General features: G+C 31.3%; 1 long non-coding RNA gene across 1 annotated transcript; it reads right to left on the minus strand.

Annotated features, from left to right (window-relative positions):
• Window positions 1-3299: 3299 nt before the first annotated feature.
• On the minus strand, window positions 3300-9706 carry LOC134681066 (uncharacterized). The gene is made up of 2 exons (XR_010100565.1): window positions 8389-9706; window positions 3300-7921 (listed from the first exon to the last, which is right to left on the minus strand). It is a non-coding gene; the product is annotated as an uncharacterized LOC134681066 (long non-coding RNA).
• Between the last annotated feature and the right edge of the window lie 3392 nt (window positions 9707-13098).

The raw sequence follows: 13098 nt of genomic DNA on the forward strand, positions 1-13098 counted from the left end.
TTCGATAATGTGAAATGAAACCGGTTCACTTAAGAATTACTTTAACACTCCATAACACCAGCCCCGACAAACTTGGTTAAGACGATGGAAAAGTGAAGAGTTGACAGATAGACGGGCGGACCGATGGAAGCAAAGTGAGAAGAGACAGATCACAACAGCTCACCTGACCAATACTAGTATTAGATTTTGCAAACGAAAATTTCTACTTTTCGCCGTGATTTTTAATTGTTCTTTCATAATATCTGTTTTTACTGGTCGTGCCAGACTTTACTGTGTTCGCCACAAACCACCAAAATTAGAATGAGATGCATTTACGAAGTTGTGTTTGTCTTCTGGGATCCCATGTATGTAATGTGGTACATAATTCTGCAAAATTTTCAGGTTGCAAGTAAGAAATATATAAAGACACAGAGATACGAATTATAAACTAACCTTTCGCTTGAAACAGTATTTCTATCTTTCATTAAGGACATTAAGAAAATATCAGTCACCTGGTCTGAGCCTGGACTGTTTTTTTGGCCGTGCCATGATGAAATTGTGAAAGTGAGTAAGGGTTAGTGATGTATTGGAACTTCGATTATCAAAGAAATTGATTATAAAAACCGCAAATACAATGCAACAATTGTTTGTACTTTAACTGCTTAAAACCTATTTTATTTTTCACCAAACGCAGCTCCGCGTTTGACACCTTCCTTTGAAGTATATAATATATATAGAATTAAATAAATCGTAGCCAGTCAGTTGATTAGTAATCATAATGATTCTGTTGAACTGACTGTTTTATATACTTTGAATGTTAAAAAAGATGGAATGGTCTCTTCTAATACTAAAATTAGTTAAGACAACCCATGCTTTGCAAATTTTAGGGGGGCGCACGCCCGCCACGCCCCCGCCTAAATCCGCCCCTGAGTCAAGTGCCCTGCATTATGTTCGGATTGTTGGTAAAGTACATCTATGGGAATGACAAGTGCCCTGTATTATGTTGTGACGGCTGGTAAAGTACATATATGAGTATGACAGTGTGCTGTATAATGTCGTGTTTAACTGTTTTAGTGTTTTCCCTGGGGCCTTAAAGCACTGTGGTACCCTATTACTATATTTGATACCATGGTGCTATCTTGGCTGATTTTATGATGAAATGTACAGAGGCCATGGTGCTATAATTTTTGGCAGACCAGTGCTATGTTAATTTCCATTGTGCTATTTGAAATTCTAGGGAAAACTCTGGGTAATATACATCTATAAGAATGACAGTGCTATGTATAATATTCTGATTACCCGTATAGTACATGTACAAGTAAGGCTGTGTAGATCTACAAGTTTGACTATACAATTTAGATCTTCGACTAGCAATTTCACAAATCAGTTTACAATTTGTAAGCACATTCATTTCTAGTGTGTTAAACAGAGAAATACAAGACAAGCAAAGAGACCTCAATATCCCACACAATTTTAATTATAATGATAAACAAAAAATCATACACATACATTTACATTTACATAATCTAATAAAGTGATTGAATAGTCAATAACAAATGATTAAAATAGAATAGAAATATTGTTAGGTGATGAGATGTACATACATGTAAATAAATAAACATTAAAAGAAGTAACCTTTGAAAATTCATAATTTATAATTAATATAAAAAATTGAATAAAATTTAAATATAAATTCATTAAGATTCATTAGTAAAATGAGGAAGTATAAACATGTATAAATGTAACAACAGTCAACAAACTATAATGTCTGCATTACTGGTCAAATGATCCACCTCCCTAATCGTTTAGAAATTTGAGAGAGATCCATACACTTGCACACAAGTTAATGTCTGGAAACTACAAAAATGCTTTTTTTGGCCCCCAATTAATAAACTGTTGGTACCATAGCCCCCAAATTCAATCCCAACCTTCCCTATATGGTATTTAACCTTCTTTTAAAATTTTATAAAGACTCATTCACTTTAACTTAAGTTGTTGTCTGGAAACCAAATGTGTCTTCGGACGCTGACGAAAACATCATAGCATTATACAAAATCCTAAAAAATTCTGTGCGGTCTTATAAAAATTTGGAAGTACCTTTTGGGGTAAACATGTTTAATTTTGTTAGTTTGTAGATCATATAGATGTTATGAATCAATTATATCAAAGAACTCAGGCTTCAATCACAGTAAAGTATACATTTCAAAGTATCTTATTTTCAATTTCATATATATATATTCAAAGTGAAGCAAGCTTAAAATAGAACTTAGGAGGGTACTGTTCTCAAACAATATCAGGTTTCTATCCTTGTTTCCCTATGCATTGTAAATAAGTACATGAATTAAACAACAACAACAAATAAATGTACAAATTGTTAAATAAGAAAAATTATAAAAAAATAATTAAATTATATGTATATAAATAATGGTAGTCATATAGAGTGCCCTAAATGTTTGATTCAAGATTAAGTAAATAGTAATGATAACATTTAAAAAGTGGCTTCTACAGGTTCTAAGGAGCCTATATAGTTCACCTGGTATTTTTGTTTTTCAATATGTATTAATCAGTGCTTTGCTTTTGCGTCAATTGGCATTTCATTTGCGCCAAAAAAATCTTTCATTTGCGCCACAAACCATATTTCATTTGCGCCATTTTACTGGTAAACACAGGTATATAGTTAATTAATGTTGTTTTCTTCCATTCGCCCCAAAAAATGATGATTACAGGGTATTTACAAAGAGGATAAATGAAGAATTGTACCTGTTTGCTCTAAAAAAAAAAAAAAAACTAAATTTATTAAAATTGATTTAAAAATATGTAATATGATTGCCAAAAAAAATGAAACAACTCTCTACAAGAAACAAAATGACATAGAAATTAACAACTATAGATCATCGTATGGCCTTTGACAATGAAAGCCCTTACCGTATAGTCGATATTAAAGGCCCCAAACTGACAAATGTAAAACAATAAGAATGAGAAAACTAACATACTATGGTAATATAAATATTTAAAGTCATAAGAAACCTCAAAATTAAAAAAAATATGCATATGTCTTTTATGACTATATGGAAAGTTTCATTATCACATATTTGTTATGAATACCTTAGGTTTTTACCATGGCATTTAATGAGAAGCCATATTTGTTAAATCATAACAGGCAGAGAGAAAAAATTGACGATTATACAATATATTTGCATAAAAAATGATAAAATCGTGCACAAAGGACTAAGTTTATGATATATACATACATTGGATCAAGAATAGGATAAACATTATTTTTCACCACTCACTCATTTCATATGACTAATTTATTCTCTGTTTGATTTGAAAATAATATTTCGACAAGCATGTTCATTCTAAGTTTTAATAATTGTTTTTTTTTTTTGTCTTCTGGCTTTCCAAATTTTTCAGAACATATGATAACATATATGTGTGTCCATCCTAAAATACAGACCATTTTGTTTGTTTGTCTCTAAATTGACAATATTAATGTCCATCTTGACACCTCAAACTATATAATTCCAAACCTTAGTGACTCTCAGTTTTGTATTAGAAATGTGTATGAACTCCTTCAGTTCTCCAGGGGGAATATTGTAAACACAAATGTTATTCACGGATATTGAACTTTTCCTCTATACAATACATGTAAAATGGCGTAAATGAAGTTTTTATTTTTGGCGCAAATGAAATATAACCTTGTGGCGCAAATGAAAGATTGGATTTTTGAAAAAATTGGTGCAAATGCAATGCGCCCATATTAATGAGTGGCTTAAAAATGCCATTTAAATGTTCATTGTATCGGTCATATTTTCTTCAAAAGCATATAAATGCATTTTACCCATATGTTCCATTTTAGCCAGTGTCTATGTTTCTTGACATACAACATGTACAAAGAAATAAAATACAAAATTTATACTAGATTCATATGAGAAGATTTTAAAAGTTAGAAACTTAAAAATTGTCCTTAAAGGCCATTAACTCCTTAAGGGGTCAATTGATAGTTTTTGTCGTTAAACTTTTTTGTAGATCTTACTTTGCTGAACATTTTTGCTGTTTACATTTACCTGGGACCTGTGTTATATAAGGTGCACTACACCCTCCTATTACATTCAACAGGGACCTGTGTTACATGTATATAAGGTGCACTACACCCTCCTGTTACATTCAACAGGGACCTGTGTTATACAAGGTGCACTACAGCCTCCTATGTTATGTACACCAGGGACCTGTGTTATATAAGGTCAATCACTATGACCTTATTTTCTACAATGTTCTACAGATCTTGTTTTGCTGATTATTAATTCCTATGGCAGTTTCTTACGATATAATATAAGTTTTAAGTATTCAGGTAAAAACATGGAAACTAGCAAACAATCTTCATTTTAATGGGGTTACACTTTAATAAGTCATCTGATATTTTTGGTACAAACACTAAATGTACATATACCTCAACATAGCATTTCTGTGCACCCCAAGTGAGTTAAAAATGAGAAAGTTCAACATCCTTTCATTTGTGGAAAATATAAGGAACATGCAAATCCTGATAATGTGCACACCTTTAGAATATGTACTAACACCCTACATAATATAAATGTTCTAGCTAGAACACTGTAGGAGTTAGCTAGACAAACCAACTACCCTATGTGGACAGTGGGATATGTTAGACAGTGGTCAAACAAAATTCCACACGAAGTAACATAATTATGTAAGTATTCAGGAATTGAAATAAAACCCATAGATCTTTAGCCAAAAAACCTTCAACATTTAACTTAATTTGCAAAGTAGAAGAAAAAACTAATTTTCATTGTGCTTTGTCACATCTCTTTTTGAGTCCAAAATTTAAAGAACTAAAATGAAGACTGGTGTACCTGTATCTAGATTTCAACATCAAAACGAGTATTTTTTGTAGTAAATCAAAAACACTCCTCATATAACCACCACTTACAAATTTATTTTCTCATATAACCACCACTTACAAATTTATTTTAAGATAATGATTAACTACAAATTATACACATATATTCATTTAATATATACAAATAGTGAATGAACATTTAACAATAAATGATTCAAATATGATAGTGATGTTGCAAGGTGAGACATACATATATGTAGATGAATAAATGCAAAATGTAGCAACATCAGATAGTTCACATAATTATGATCGTTAAATAATGTATACAAAAATGAAATGAAATTTTATATTGATTAAAATTAATTTTGCAATAATGTTATGAATGTTATAAGTGTATATACATATATATATCTATAAATGTAAATGATTCAAAGTAAAGAGTAATAACTTTAAAATTTCACACCAATTTACAAATTCAGATAAGTTATATATAAATAAAGTATTTGTACTTGATTTCAACTAATCATTCAAATTGATTACATGTTTAGCAAGTACAATTTTTGCAATTGAAAACTCTCTTTAAAAATTTAGTTAATATATAGAATATTTCACCCGTAATATACTGATTAAAATAAAAAAACACTATTTATTAAATAAATTATTTGAATGTGTAGTTACTCAAAAATATAGCATTTTATAGGCGAGTCTGAAGTTTTGTTGTGGCTCAGGTAAAAATAAAATCTGGTCAAGAAAGTTCAATGCATTATATTGTTACTATTTATATATATGTTCCTGCACAATTCATCATCTTAAACAGAAACAAAGTAAGAATTGATTTTATTGTCCATAATAATAGAAAGCAAACTTATATTCAAAGTAAAACACAATCAAGTAGATTATTTTTTGTTTAAATATCACATATTTCTTTTACAAGTTATCTATTAATGTGTATAAATAACTGCCATCATTTTTGCATATGCACAAATAAGAATAACAATATAGATATAAGAACAAAGTCGAATACATTCAGTTAAAATTTAACACCTGTCTTTTAATGCTTTTGTCAATAAACAGAACTCTTAAAGAGCCTGTGTTGCTCACCTGCATCTTTCAGAATGGCCACTTTTAAGTAAAAATCATCATAAAAGGAGAATAACTTTATTAGTTAACTTGCAATTTAAGTCATTTTAACACATTTGTAGATTCTATTCAGCTGAATATTTTTTTGTTTTTAAAGTTTCTATATATCTATTATAGTTTTCAAGATAAAAGGCAAAAAAGAAAAAAAATAGTAATAATTATCATTAAATGGTAAATAACTCAAAAAATTTAATCAAATCAACTAAAGATTTCAGCCATTATGGCTTATCTGTAGATGTTGTCCTGGTGATCATTTTTCTATTACAATTTTTTATCTATCTATATAGTTTTCAAGGAAATAGACAAAACTGCAAAATATTGACTTATTTGTTGATCTTGTCTTGCCAATAATTTTTGCATTTTAAAGTTTTATTTATCATAGTTTTCAAGAAATTGGTAATCCTGGAAAAAAAGGGAAACATCGTCATTAAAGGGCAACAACTTCAATAAGGGGTTGACTGGGGATTTCAATAATGTTGACTTATTTATTAATTTTCTTGTCTTGTTGATCATTTTTGCTATTTAAAGTTTCTGTCTATCTATCATAATTCGAAATAATAGGCAAACATAACTTTTTACTAAACTCAATTAAGGGCAATAACTCGTATAAGAAGTGATCTGACAGTTTTGATGTCAAATGATATTATGTAGATCTCATCATTCTGAAATATTTGTTCCTGCCCAATTTTCTTTATCTATAGCGCTTTCAAGTTAATAGACAAAAATTGCTCTTATATTTTTAGCCATGTGAACCATGTTTGTCGGCAGGCAGGTTGAGATGACACACTTTTTAAAATAGATATCCCGTTGATAATTTTTGCCATGTTTGGTTAAATTTGGTTTAGTAGTTGCAGAGGAGATGATCTATGTATAATTTAACAGAAGACGACAGTTGACAATAAGTGATGTCAAAAGCTCACAGTGGACCTCGTGCCAGGTGAACTAAAAAGGCAAATAGTAATAAAATCTGTATGTATGGTTAAGAGAAAACAGGTTTACAAATAAATAAGATGTTTACTGTAAATATACTTTTATATGTCAGGGCTGGGCTGATAGATGTTACATGATGGTAATTTTTATACAAGAACGGTAAAAGTGACGCCCCAAAAATTGAAACATGATCTGTGTTTTGTGGTAATTGGCATTGTGCATATAAGAGGGGCGAAAGATACCAGAGGGACATTCAAACTCCTAGATCAAAAATAAACTGACAACGCCATGGCTACAAAAGATAAAGACAAACAGACAAACAATAGTACACAAAACACAACATAAGATTCATAACATTTGGTTGAGGCAAACTAAAGTAAGAGAAGGGATACCAAAAAGTCAACAATTTTTCCATTTGTAGAAGGGCATAACTTTAGAACAGTAAAAGTGACGCCACCAAAATTCAAACTTGATCTGTGTTTTTGTGGTAATAAGCATTGTGTATAAATTTCATAACATTTGGTGGAGGCAAACTAAAGTTAGAGAAGGGAAACCAATTTTGGGACGGACGTACAGACGGACAAGGGTTAATCGCAATACCCCCTCCGCTATGGCGGGGGCATAAAAATTGATCTGCACTGATTTTTCAAACTTGTTCTAGACATTGCTGACCTTCAATATAAATTCTATAAATATCTTGCAAGAATAGTACACAGGAGAGCACTTACAAGACTGGATGGATGCAGGGTATTTCTATGTCCCTTGCAATGTGTCAAACAGGGGATGATAAGTAATGGATAATAGATGAATTTCACCATTCTTGCATTTTCTAGTACATTTCCTATGTCACAATAATGTTAATATATATACATATCTTTATATCTAGCTCTGAAAATAACTCTGATGCTGTATAAATAAACTTTTTGTTGCTTTGTTCTTGAATTACAAAATGTTGTGGCAACAATTTCACTAAGATTTTGTACTAAAAAATAAATGTATTTTAAGAGATTCCACCTCTAGGTGTAATACCATCATTGATTTTCCCCTATTAGTCTTTGTTAAATTTGCACTTTTCAAAAAATTGTGCAGAATTTATCTTTGTTTCAAATAAAGAAATACTTGGCATGAGTAAAGTTTTATCCTGTCCAGTTCTATAGAAAAAGTTTCACATAACATTTCATTGCATATAAGAAAATAAAAATCATTGGAAGTTAACCAATCAAATTTCTCCTCTTATTCTATCTGTGTACAAGGTTTAGTAACCATGTAACCTCAAGATTACAAAATTTTCTATAGAAATCACAAATAAAAATAATGGTGTTTTGAAATACCCAAGACATATGTTTATGACACAGAAATAGTTTTACTGCAATAAAATGTAGGATTAATTACCTACAACGGTCAAATTCAAGGGAATATTTTTTAAGACCTACTTTCGTATGCAACCAGATGTGACGTACCATGATTTGGTGGTATTACACCTCTATATTCATTACTATGAATCAACTTTGGTATTCACTTTAGCTTTGATAGGGTGAGCAGATTCTAGTAACACAAAAGGCAGATTATACTTTTGGTATTCCTAATCTTTGTCGGTTTCCTAAACGTAGAAAAGCTTTTATCAGCTGGCTCCTCTCCCTTGCCTTTAATATATCATAAGGTCCAATAAAATGCAGAGTAGCTTTGTCTTCTGGACCTAATTTATCTTTGATATATGTACAATACCTGGGTGATGTAGACAGGCATGTTATCAGTATCTGAAAAGAAAAATCAGTTATACTTAATTAGTATACCACTAGAAAGTTACTTGTTACCTGCCCAAGAGATGGTATAAAAGACACTTTAAACTGATATTTGTGAATATAGCACACTGGAAAAAAAGTAGAAGTACCCAGTGATCTTGCTCCACAAAATGATAAACCCTTCCCCTTGCAAAGTCCATGATTTGCTAAGGGGAAACCCTAAAAATAATTTTAATAAAAAAATTAAAGAACCTCACATACCCCACACCCCCACATTGTCACTTGACAAACAAAATCTCACCAGATTCCTAAGTTCAAAGACTCATAACTCTACAAAAGTCAACTGATAAAAATTTTCTTGTGGATATGCACAATTAACATATTATGTCCTCATAAACTACAAAGTTTCAACTGTTGCAGTAGTATAATTGGGCCAAAATTCTAAGTTCTAAGGGGCATAACTCCTAGAAAAAAAATTGAATCGTAATTTCCTGCAATAAGTTCATCTACATAGTATGTCCTTATTATCTACAAAGTGTCATGAAATTTTGTTGTGTGGTTTCAGAGAAGTTGCAATGACAAACTGTTGCAGTAGTATATTTTGGCCAAAATTCTAGGTAAAAGGGGCATAACTTCTAGAAAAAAATTGAATCGTAATTTCTTGTCGATATGCACATCTACATAGTATGTCCTTATTATCTACAAAGTTTCATGAAATTCTGTTGTGTGGTTTCAGAGGAGTTGCGATGACAAACTGTTGCAGTAGTATATTTTGGCCAAAATTCTAAGTTAAAGGGGCATTACTCCTACAATAAAAATTGAATCGTAATTTCCTGCCGATATGCACATCTACATAGTAAGTCCTTATTATCTACAAAGTTTCATGAAATTCTGTTGTGTGGTTTCAGAGAAGTTTGGATGACAAACTGTTGCAGTAGTATATTTTGGCCAAAGTTCTAAGTTACAGGGGCATAACTCCTACAAAAAAAAAATCGTAATTTCCTGTCGATATGCACATCTACATAGTAAGTCCTTATTATCTACAAAGTTTCATGAAATTCTGATTATCAACAGTTACCGGTAACGGAAATGAACAAAATCCGGAAATCGTAATTTTTTCAAAAATAAAACAAGAATGTGTCCTCAGTACACGAATGCCCCACTCACACTATCATTTTCTATGTTCAGTGGACCGTGAAATTGGGGTAAAATCTCTAATTTGGCATTAAAATTAGAAAGATCATATCATAGGGAACAAGTGTACCAAGTTTGAAGTCGATTGGACTTCAACTTCATCAAAAACTACCTCGACCAAAAACTTTAACCTGAAGCGGGACAGAGGGACGAACGAACGAACGAACGGACGAACGAACGAACGGACGGACGGACGAACGAACAGACGCACAGACCAGAAAACATAATGCCCCTCTACTATCGTAGGTGGGGCATAAAAAATCGGGGCGGGAAGATTTCAGAGGGGCAGGCGGGGATGAAAATCTATCAATTAATTTTAATTGGCCTTATTTGGAATATCTACTAATTTTCACTTCTTTTTTTCTTCAAAAAAGTGATTATTTTCGAAGGGTTAAATATTTCGTGGTGGTGTCTTGCCATGGCTTTGTTTGGACTTGTTTGCTTGCTTTTTGGCCTTGAATGTTTGTCCCTAATATTTTATTAACTGTACATTTGCATTCAGGTATCGCAGTTCATATTTATTCGTTCATAGTGTGCTAATTTATGTTTTTTGATTGAGTTATAAGCCTTCCAATTGATATTTTATCGTGTGGTTTTCTATGTTGTGATGTTATGCTATTGTTTCAGAAAAAGGGAGAAGGTTTGGTACCATTAAAACGTTTATTCCCACTGCACCTGTCCTAAGTCAGGAATCTGATGTTGTCGTTTGTTTATGTGATTTATACATGTATCTCGTTTCTTGTTTTTTTATATATATTAGACCGTTGGTTTTCCTGATTGAATGGTTTTACATTAGTAATTTTGGAGCCCTTTATAGCTTTTTGTTCTGTGTGAGCCAAGGCTCCGGGTTGAAAGCTGTACATTGACCTATAATGCATATGGTTTACTTTTATAAATTGTTAATTTGATGGAGAGTTGTCGCATTGGCACTCACACCACATCTTCCTATATCTATTTTGTGCAAATTAGAAATAGTATAAGAAAGTTATTAAAATTTCAAAAACTTAAACCACAGAGTGAATGTGTTGTTTCCTAGCGGAAGATCTAATATAAAAAAGAAGATGTGGTATGATTGCCAATGAGACAACTATCCACAAAAGACCAAAATGACACAAACATTAACAACTATAGGTCATCGTACGGCCTTCAACAATGAGCAAAGCCCATACAGCATAGTCAGCTATATAAGGCCCCAATACAACAATGTAAAACAATTCAAACGAGGAAAACTATCAGCCTTATTTATGTAAAAAAATGAACGAAAAACAAATATGTAACACATTAACAAACAACAACCACTGCATTACAGGCTCCTGACTTTGGACAGGCACATACATAAATAATGTGGCGGGGTTAAACATGTTAGCGGGATCCCAACCCTCCCCCTAATCTGGGACAGTGGTATAACAGTACAACATAAGAACGAACTATAAAAATCAGTTGAAAAAGGCTTAACTCATCAGATGGACAAAAAATACAAGTGGACGTGGCCGGGTAATAAGTCCATTTAAAAGTAAAATACAGAAAAACATGGATTTATTTTTTTACAAAATTTACTTCTGGCTACTGTTTTATGATCATAAACAAGCTAATGTCAAAGTTTGGTACAAACCCAGGATATTTTAAGAAAGTTATTGCAATTCTAAAAACTTTAACTACAGAGTGAATATAATGTTTCACTGCAGAAAATTTAAGTCCATTTATACGTAAAATATGGAAAAAATGGAACTTAATTTTTACAAAATTTACTTCTGGATACTATTTTCTGACCATAAACGAGCTTCTGTTCAAGTTTGGTACAAACCCAGTATAGTTTAAGAAAGTTGTAAAAATTTTAAAAAGTTAAACCACAGAGTGATTGTAATATTTCACCGCAGAAAATTTAAGTCCATTTGTATGTAAAATACGGAAAAAATGAACTTTTTTTTTGTACAAAATTTACTTCTTGATTTATGATCATAAACAGTGTGGAAGTTCAGTATAGTTTAAGAAAGTTATTAAAATTTTAAAAACATTAAACCACAGAGTGAATATTTGAGGACACAGCTGCCGCTGACGTGGACGGAATGTAGGATTGCTATGTCTCACTTTTTCAACTAAAGTCGAAGGCTAGACAAAAAGCACAATATCATGAAGCTATGAAGATTCTCTTTATGTTCTAATAACATAATAATAACTCTCATCTTTTTAATCAAAGAATAAATTAGCATTAAATGTCTATAAACTAAAATTATTCACAAAAAAGTTTAAATCTAAATCTAACCTTTCTATATGCCAGGTATTCCATTCCTCTGGCTATCTGGTAGGCATATGATATCAAGTCTTTTTCTGTTAATGGTTTGAATGAGCCTTTTTCTAAATCTTGCTTTTTGTATCCTGCAGAATTATGTGGTCTTCTTGATCTCAAGTAGTCTCGCATGTTACCATGTGGAGCAAGTTCAACCAATACATATAATGGCCCTGAAATTATACAATTTTCTGACAATTTCTTATACTGTTTCTTCATAGTTTTCAAGAGAACATGGTTAACCTAAGATTGACAATTGTGAATACAAATGTACACATATATGTCTACTTTTTATCATGTCTTTATTATCATCAGATTACATATTTGATATCCTTGTATAAATAACTTTAAAGTCATGAAACCTCAAATTAAAAAAAACATGCAAATGTTTTTTTATAACAAAATGGATAGTTTTCATTATTAAACCTATGTACATATATTTTTTTCTGAAGAAAATTCTTTAATTTGTCCACATTTAGAAAAAGTTTACATTTTTTAATTGATTGCTTCCAGAAAGCAATTTGCCAACGTATTTTCCACATGCAAAGTGACCTTAGCGTGAACCATTGTGTAAAAATCCTGTGATGGCAATATGCATGATTCTGTCACTGAAATAAACTATTATTTGATTGTACATGTAAAACATGTGCTCAATATCCATGCTTTTTTGTTGATTGTTTACTATAAGGTGACAAGGTAAAATTCAGAATCAAAACATGACATTTAATGAGCTGCCATATTTGTTAAATCATAACAGACAGAAAGAAAAAAAATTGACAATTATATGATATATTTCCATAAAAAATGTGCACAGAGGACTAAGTTTATGATATATACATGCATTGGTTCAAGAATTGGATAAACTTTATTTTTCACCAGTCACTCGTTTCATGTGACTTTAAAAAAACCATATTAATCAATCTACTAATTTCTGTTCTTCTGATGTTGCAAAAATACAAAGTTTCTAT

The sequence above is a fragment of the Mytilus trossulus genome, chromosome 8 (genome assembly GCF_036588685.1).
Source record: "Mytilus trossulus isolate FHL-02 chromosome 8, PNRI_Mtr1.1.1.hap1, whole genome shotgun sequence".
NCBI lineage: Eukaryota > Metazoa > Mollusca > Bivalvia > Mytilida > Mytilidae > Mytilus > Mytilus trossulus.